Source organism: Pectinophora gossypiella, chromosome 4 (genome assembly GCF_024362695.1).
Source record: "Pectinophora gossypiella chromosome 4, ilPecGoss1.1, whole genome shotgun sequence".
NCBI classification, from domain to species: Eukaryota; Metazoa; Arthropoda; class Insecta; order Lepidoptera; family Gelechiidae; genus Pectinophora; species Pectinophora gossypiella.
In genome coordinates, this window is record NC_065407.1 from 14,672,882 (window position 1) to 14,682,372 (window position 9,491).

The following is a 9,491-nucleotide window of genomic DNA, read 5'->3' on the forward strand; positions in this document are numbered from 1 at the left end:
TCTCAGCATCACTGGTCTTGTGGCTCATGTAATGAACGGGGTGTAATGCACCATCTTCATGTCGTTGCAGTAAGATTGCAGCTAGTGCGTGGCTCGAAGCATCTGTGTGTAGTTCTGTCGGACACTTCGGATTGTATATCTTCAACACTGGGTCGTTTGTTAACTTCTGCTTCAAAATCTGAAATGCACATCTCTGTTCTTCTTTAAATTCGTACTCTACATCTTTCTTCAATAAATCTGTTATGGGTTTGGCTATCTTCGCATAATCTTTTATGTATTTTCTAAAGTAGGATGTTAATCCTATAAAGCTCATGGCCTGCTTCACATTTTTTGGCTCAGGAAACCTCACGACTGCATCGACTTTTTCAGGATCTGGTCGTACCTCTCCATCTTTAACCACGTGACCCAAGTACTTGATTTCCGGGCTTATCAACTTCGCCTTCTTCCAGTTCACCTCCAGCCCGTACTGAGATGTAACCTCCAATACTTGAGCAAGTCGATCTACAGCCTCATGTTCGTCTTTCGCTGGAATGATAATATCATCTATAAATATCATGACAATTCCCTTTGCAATCAGCTCTCTGAAGATGACCGTTATGAACCTCATAAAATATTTAGGTGACACTGATAAGCCAAACGGAGCACGTAAAAATTCAAACTGCCCGTGATGCGTCACGAATGAAGTATAAGGCACAGATTCCTCACTAATTTTCAAATGGAAAAACCCATTCTTGAGATCTAATACACTGAACACCTTAGCATCTTTCAATTTATCAATTAAGTCCTCTATTATAGGTAAAGGAAACTCATCTCTCACTATCTTCTTATTTAAAAGACGATAGTCAACACACACCCGAGTCGTACCATTTTTCTTTTTAACAAGTACTAATGGACTACAATATTCAGAATAACTGACCTGAACAATCCCGTTTTGCATCCACTCATCTACCTGGTCCTCAATGATCTTCTGCTCCATCAGAGACACACGTCTAGGTCGCTGAGCTACTGGCACCTCATCTTTCAATACGATCTTGAGTTGTATAGGCGCCTCCCTCGTCTGCGCCGGTGCGTAGTCCTCGAGCAAGCGTCTCACCTCATCCCTCACTCCCGGACTAGAAATGTGACCTGTAACATCCACATCCCTCTCACAACAATTCACTCTCGCCAGCCACTCATCACTTCGACTTAACATGACTGAACCTTCCTGCATAATCATTACCACATTTGACAGAAATTCCTGCCCTAAAATCATTTTAAAAGGCATACAGTCTCTAGGTATTACATGAAATATCACTTCGTCGTAACACTGTCCGTCGATATCAATGTTTGTATACAACTTTCCGCAGGATCGCACCACTTTATGTCCGAGTCCAGTAAATGTCGTATTATCGGGAATTTTTGGCGTTGAGACACCATCGTATAAGTCCTCCGAGATTAAATTTACCTCGCTTCCACTGTCTATAAGCGCACTCACTGTTTTATCACGTATTTTTACAAATTTTGTCGATTTTTGTAGGTTATCTTGCGGTTTGTTTACGTCGTCGGCCATCATCGTCGAACCAAACATGGCGGAGAAATCGCTCGCTTCTGATTGGGCCGTCTCACCCTCTTCCTGTTGTACCGACAGGCCGTAGCGCGTTCCGCTTCGTGTCATCCGTCCCGTTCTCGCGCCCTGTTGCACCGACACTCCCGCCGCTGTAGAGGTCGCTGTCGTCGCGCCGCTTCCACTCGCGCCAACGCCCGCGCTTACATTGTTGCCAACTGTACCGCACCGTTGTCCAATATGGCCGAACTGATTACATTTGAAACATTTGACTCCATTCTGACATGCACTTGCTACATGCCCCACTATGCCGCACTTGTAACAACGCTGCCGCCATTGCTTGCCCCCGCTATTTCTTTCTTCTTTCACAGGTTTATTCTTCGTCGCCGTCCCTTCACGTTGCTGTTCTCGCCGTGGTAATTGCTGCGCCCTCTTTTGCTTCATCTTTTCGTAAATAGCTAACTTCTCTTTTAGAACAGGAAACGTCGTAGCGCCATATAAACACGCCTTAAAATACTCGTCGTCGGGAATTCCATCAATTATGTACTGTATGCACACGTAATCCGCAAATTTCGCTCTGCGTCCAAGCTCCTTCATCGTCAACATGTATTGGTAGCAACTTTCATCATTCCTCTTCTTACGTGCCGTCATAGCTTCGTGCATTTCTTTGGAATTTAATGAGTCGGGAAATTCCTTTAGAATCGCCGTCTTAAGTTCGTCGTACGACCGGAATACCTTCTCGGATTTTAACCACAAGGCCGCCGTGCCAGATAATGATCTGCGCGCCCTAACCAGCTTCTGTTGGGCTGTCCAGCCGGACACCTCGGCGTAATCCTCCACATCTTGCGCCCACTTGGTTGAGGAGTAGGTTAAGTCCTCACCATCGAATGTCGGTATGGGGTCATCCATCATCGAAATTGAGTGCTTCGTATCGTCTTTGCTGTCGTCGTCCCTTCCAGCCATCATCTTCTTTGATTCCTTGTAATAGAAATCCGTCGTCACGCGTCTTCTAGGTTATGTCGTCGTTGCCGGGCCGTCGTGGCTTGGTGATCCGATCGGAAAATCGAACTCCAGCTATCCCGGACGAGCCCCCAAATTTGTAGGAAGGGACTTCGTCGTCTTCAATTAAACACTCTTGATTTTGTTCGTCTTTTTATTTTTATTTACACCCACGCTACGCACCTTCACCTTTCGCCATCTTATAATATATATGATAATTAAAAAACAATACCACTTCCGCTTCCTATTTCTGTCTCTCTCACTCTCTCATACTTTCTCGCTCCAAACGTTCCTTTTCATGCATCATACCTTTCCATTCCCACAAATATATATGCAGAATACAAAAAAGGGTCAAATTATTAAAAATCATACGGCCTCTGTGGTCTAGTGGTTGAACATTGGGCTCACGATCCGCATATCCCGGGTTTGAACCCTAGTTAATCCGTGCTTCGTAAAGCACTTTAAGTCATTGGTCCCGGTTACTACTTACTGATGTAAGTACGTAGTCGTTACATGAGTCATGTCAGGAGCCTTTGGCGGCTCAATAGTAACCCTGACCCCAGGGTTGATGAGGTTGGTAATCCACCCCACAACCCACACGACAGAAGAAGAATAAAAATCATCAACAACATTCATTGCATGTAGGTACGTACCTATGTAGATACGTACGTAGTCTAACGACTGATCACGTTGTTTGATTTACATTGCGGCGTAGCAAAAACTCATTAAACATTTCCAAGAAAAACATATACCACCGTTTTAAGTTCAATCACGTCTGTTTGTTTGTTTAGCCATTGTTTATTCTATATTTCCATCTTTACAGTGTCAGTAATACCTGTATATACGTATAAGGTACAAGTATACAGGGTCTTCGTGACATCGCAACGAAAACTTTGAGGGATGATTAAGACCATGATTCTGAGTTGATATTAAGTGGAATTTTCTATCGCAAAGGTATAGAATTTTAAAAAATTAAAAAAAAAACTACTTGATATTAACTCAGAATCTTAGTCCGAATCATCCCCCTAAAATTTCGTTACGATGTCACTAACTCCCTGTATACCAGGACCACAGAGCGAGACGGGCCTCCGGCGGAGCTCAGCACATGTTGCAAGTAACTTGCTTGAATTTTATGTTACGACCAGCTTATAAACAACAAAATGACTAAGTAGCAAGTACTGTGGTTCTACAGATGGAAGGCAGCTTATTCATCGTTTAGATATTCCCGAGTTTGATCCTTACTTTAACTTTTGCAGACAAGATATTTAAATCGTTATGTAGTACTTATTAGCAATCAAGATGATTGACTGGTTACAAAAGTCTTTCATCATCATCAGCCCATTAACGTCCCCACTGCTGGAGCACGGGCCTTCCCTATGGATGGATAGGGAGATCGGGCCTTAAACCATCACGCGAGCCCAGTGCGGATTGATGGTTATTAACGACTGCTAATGCAGCCGGGACCAACGGCTTAACGTGCCTTCCGAAGCACGGAGGCGCTCGAGATGAAAACTTTCTTTGTGGTCACCCATCCTATGACCGGCGATTCCGAAAGTTGCTTAACTTCAACAATCGCAGGCCGAGCGCGTTAACCGCTGCGCCACCGAGCTCCTCAATCACAAAAGTCTTTATTATACATTAAGAAATAACAGTATTGCAGACACAGTCTAACAATACTTACAATAATTAAATTAGTACAAATATTCCGCCAGCCATGAAGCCATACGGAAATTTATGATACACATTGAGAACTATTTTAAAAACAATTAAGAAGTAACCTGTGATTATTATTATTTATTTATTTAAACATGCTGATTCCAGTACACAATGTCTAATTTTATTTTAAGTTATAAATTTCATCACTTATTATCTTATCCGCCGAATAGGAAAGGGATGAGTAATCGACAGACATGAAATTTATGGAACACACGTCAATTATAGGCAGAATTTTAAACAAAAAAAATGCTTCTGAAATTATAATATATTTATTTTTATTATATAATATTATTACTCGACTGAATTAAGTTGACAGCACACGCCAAACGGGTTGCATATCAGATATCCCTATTTCATTCGCCCGGTTTATGCATTCATTCATTTTAAAATTAATAGGTGGGAAATCATCCATCCTTTTCTTTTTTCGGCGGATAAAAATGATGGGTATAATTTAAATAAAATTAGGAGGTGTCTGCGGGTATCGCGGCGAATATTTAAATAAAAATATATTAGTTACTGCAACGTAATTTGTTCAACATCGCTTGGTAACAAGGATTATTTTGAATGCATAAAATAAAATGTTTTTTTATCATGATTAACCGGTTAATCAACTCTAACGGTGAATATTAGTAAACTAATCTCAGCTTTGAGACAGTCTTCAAGATCATGTCAATGTGACAGTTCTTATATAAAAACAGGGACTTGAGCATGATCTTGAGGGCAGTCTCAGTTGAGATTTGTTTATCAATACCACCCTAAGAATCTATATGGAAAACACCCCGTATGAAGACATAGGCAAACTTCATCTGAGCCATTTTGAGCTAAGTCTCCATTTGTGGCTAAAAGCTATCTACAGCATGTCACTCACAGTATACATTGTTGCAAACTGTGTTGCTGCAATGTAGTCTTTGTTTAGAAGTATGTTACGAATTGAGTCATAATGCTTCTTTACGTAGTGAACAGTGATGGGAACGTTTAAAACTTACGTCAAAAGAGGTTTATTAAAGAGTTAAAATAAAAATAGTTTTGAAAATTCATTCCAAAGAGTGAACATATGCCAGAGCCAGATTTACAAAATGCATTTCCAACTGCAGCGCCGAAATTTAAATATCGACAAAAGCAACTAAGTCTATACACGCGATATCTAAAATCAGACAACCGTTCGAACAAAATAGAGGACTCTTCCATTGGCTGGGGTCCAAAAATCGGTTCGTGCATTGGCCTATAAACCACGATCTCCAACCACTCATGTGAAAAGATACTCTTGAACCCACAGTCGATCTATCAAGCACCTTATCGGTTTAAATTGAAGCTAATTTTCACACCCATTTCTCTTTATTTATCGTCTGCTATAATTATTACCTATTTGTTATTTGTAAACATGCAACAAAAAAACAATCCGAAACATTGAAGCGTCTAGTTTGGGTAATGGGCTAATAATAATCTGTGTCTATGTCGCTCGTCATAATAATTATATTATGTCTTGTTATCAAAAGTGACTATAATAGTTTCCACGTGGACGATCTGTAGCTATCTCCGCACCAATATAGGCTTGTTTTATATTTATAGTGTTTAAGTTATTTTGAATAGTACGGATTTAATTGTGCGGAGTATTATTTTTATAGATTCTGTTTAAGCGTTCATGTTATTCTATTATTCTCGATAATATCATGTGGCTTTCATCAGTCAAATGCTCGGTGTTTGAATGATTTATTTTGTTTGCCATCAAAACATTCCAGTCCAATAAAATAGGCCATAGGGTTAAATAATTTGTTTATTTATTTTGCTATATTTCGTCCAAGCAAATGACAGATAAAACCACATGTTGTGCATTCGTTAAAAATACTTAAGAGTAAATGACTACCGACTTTGAAAATTCCGTTTAAAGTTGGAAATCCGGACCGTATTCTGCAAATCTGGGTTAAAATCACAAACGAGCTGAAACTCCCAACGCGAAACAATTTCGTCTCAGTATCGAGTCAAACACTTGAATAGCTTTTGGGTCCCGCGGGATGCTACCAAAATAACTATCTTCTTTCATCAAAATTCCTTGCACTATCACGGAATCCGTCGGATGTTCAAAGGACTAGGGGAATGACAGGCTGGAGTGTTAATAGCTGATGGTTATCTACATTTTCGTGAGGCGTCATTGCTCGGTAGCCTTTTGTTACCTGTTCAGATTCAAAGCGAAACTTTGATATTACGGGAAAGGCTAAAGGACTCGGATATTATACAAGACAGGCCAGAAAAGGGTAAAATAATAGAGAAAATTTTAACGCAAATCCAGTTCCGGGAGACGCTAAAATAGGTACTGGCTTTTAACTTTTTATGGGAGCGAGTAAAATTTTAAAGTGTTGCATGCAAGTAATCCAGGGTTACATAATGCGTACTTTTATACCTATTCGATAAGAAATTATAATAGAAAAAAAATGCACGGAATATTCACAACAGCATAATGTCAAATAATAATGTCACAAAATCTAAACTTAAAGGTCAAAAAATCTAAATTCAAATGAGGAAAACATATTTGTACCTATATGGAGTAGGGAGCTGGTAAAGTCCTCTGTGATGTATGAGACATTAATGCAGTACAACTCAAAAGGGAAACCACGCACCCCCATGCAAACCAACTTTTTCAATAAAAGCATGAATGAAACAAACAATAAAGCGCAGTACAAGTGAAATAAAACAAAAAGTTTCCAACAATCTGTCATGTAGATGCAGCTCTTTTAATAAAACTGGAATAGAGTTGATTTATGCATGTTTTGTCTGGTTGAAACAAGATGGCGCTTGTAATATCTGGATGGAACCGGTTAGCGCCGCTCCCGACCACAATTTCTCGCTTTTTCTCACTATCTTGCAGTTTCAACCCTGCAGTTAGAGACAGATTCGCTTTATTAAAAAAAGAAAAGGTCACGGAGAGTACTGTCTTGAATAATTTCTGCTTATTCTTTTAAAAGCGCTGACTGGATGGAATATAACACTTTTATCTAGCTCTTAGTGTTCTGCGACATTCTTTTCCGCCTTGAAACGTCATAAATTAAGAAAATACCTACTAAAATAGGCTTAAGTATGAAAATCTATGCTTTCAGTCATTGCAATTATGTCACAGGCAGCGTGAAATAATTAAAGTCGTAAGATGGACAACGACACCTAAACGTTTAAACAATAATCAGAACTAGAGTCAAAATGTCTAAAACAGGATTTTACTAGTTAGGTAGCTAATACAATCTTCCTATCAACATTTACATTTCATATAAAAGTCATCCGTAGGTACAGATAAAACGTTGAGAAATACTTAAGACATAAATATAAAAGACACGAAAGTTCGTATAGTAACCCCGACAGCATTACAGCCCAGTAAATATCGGAAGGATTAGAAAATGGTCGATAAAGGTCGCAGCTACAGAAGCGAACTTTTCAATACCGTGTCGCTACATATTTTAGTGGAAGACGGCAACTTGTCGAACTTATCTCAGGGTCCGTAGTGTCGGAACTTGAGTCAGGTTTATCGACAAAATTTGCTAAGCCGAGGATTCTGTATCTTTAGACGACGCTGCATAAACACGGTCATTTTACTAGCACGTTGGTATTATGAATTATGTTAGAATTCGGAGTAACGCAAAATAAGGTTACGTACATTGATCAATATTTTTTTAATTTAAATAAATATTAAATTATAAAACGAAAAATCAACAGTCTATATTGTACCTAATTAAAATTAACCAGGATCATATAAAGTGAAATATAATTTCATCAAAAGTGTTTCATTAGCTATTTTGATCAAGAAATTATGATAGACGTACAGCGGAGTCAATGAAAGGTTTCACTTCTAACTTGCCAGGGACAGGTCCGATTTTGATGATTTTTTTTTTGTAAGCATAGAAAAAGTACATAATAGGCTTTACAATAAGTATGTGAACTATTAGTTCATGGGTTTATTCGTAGAGTTTGCATGCGATATCGACATTTTCAATCATGTGGGCTCGGCTTTCCTTAAACTTCTCCGTTTTTAGCGAAAATGGTTGCGGATTTTTCACGTAAGCCTTTTTTCGACGTGGCTTATTGTAAATTTGTCGCAAATGGCATGAACTATTTGGCTGGAAATGCTGAAATTCACGTAAATTAAGATGCCATTCTGTATTCAGTATCAAATTGCTTCGTTGCTAAGTGAGATATTTTATCATACTTATTCAAATGAATAATGAAAAAAGTTCAAGGTTAGTTATCATGACCAACTGACATAATTCAGAAAATCTTCATCTAAAATCTACTAGGCAGAGATTTGCCTAACAATCTTGTCTCGTCCTCATATTAGCATTCCGAAATTTACCCAAATTCAAACCGTCCAAATATCACACACGTATACACGAAGCGAAACATATTCCATGTTTACCCCAACAGCTTCGATCAAAACTAACTTCGGCTTACCTGAATCATCGTTACACAACAAATTTCCACTTCCCACGTTATTTCATTACATTTTCGTCGATACTATCAAAACTTTTCCTACCTAAGTATTTGCGGAAGGAACTTACTTACAGGGAACTTTACCTAAATCTTGGGAAATAAACCCCACTTATTCGACGTGCACTCGCGAACAAAATTTATGGGACAGAGTCCTAGACCTTTTTCAATCTCTGCTGGTCTGAACAGTCTTTTATATTAGTCCCATCTATTCATATTAACCTTTTTGCTCCCGGAATATAACGTATAGTTATTCAGTTTTTATAAAAGCATTTTGAACTTTTGTACAGCGCAGGTTTTACAGTAAAAGACACTAAGATATTGACACATTCAGTAAATACCTGACTTCCCTAAACAAAAGTACACCATCGTTTGTATTCAAATAAACCTACTATATTATAAATATTAAATATTATAAAGAAATGAAGGCAGTAACGTATTACCCATCTAATACTTTTATATCACCTCATTCTGAAGTACTTTGAGTAAATTCAGTCTTTATAACTATAAAAGAATATAAAATATTATTCGCTTCTTGTTTCTTTTACATAGCAACTACTAAAACACGCGGTAACGGCAAACGTTTTGACGTTTCAAAGCAAAATATTTCCGTTAAAAAAAACATCTGAAATTGTTTTTCGTTAGTTGGTTTTGAAAATTCAAACCACGATTGTAGAATTCCAAAACGGGCAACAATTTGCAATCAGCAATTCCTTTGGCGAATAAATTAAAAGTTGTCAGAGAATTAGAGGGTCCTGCATAATTG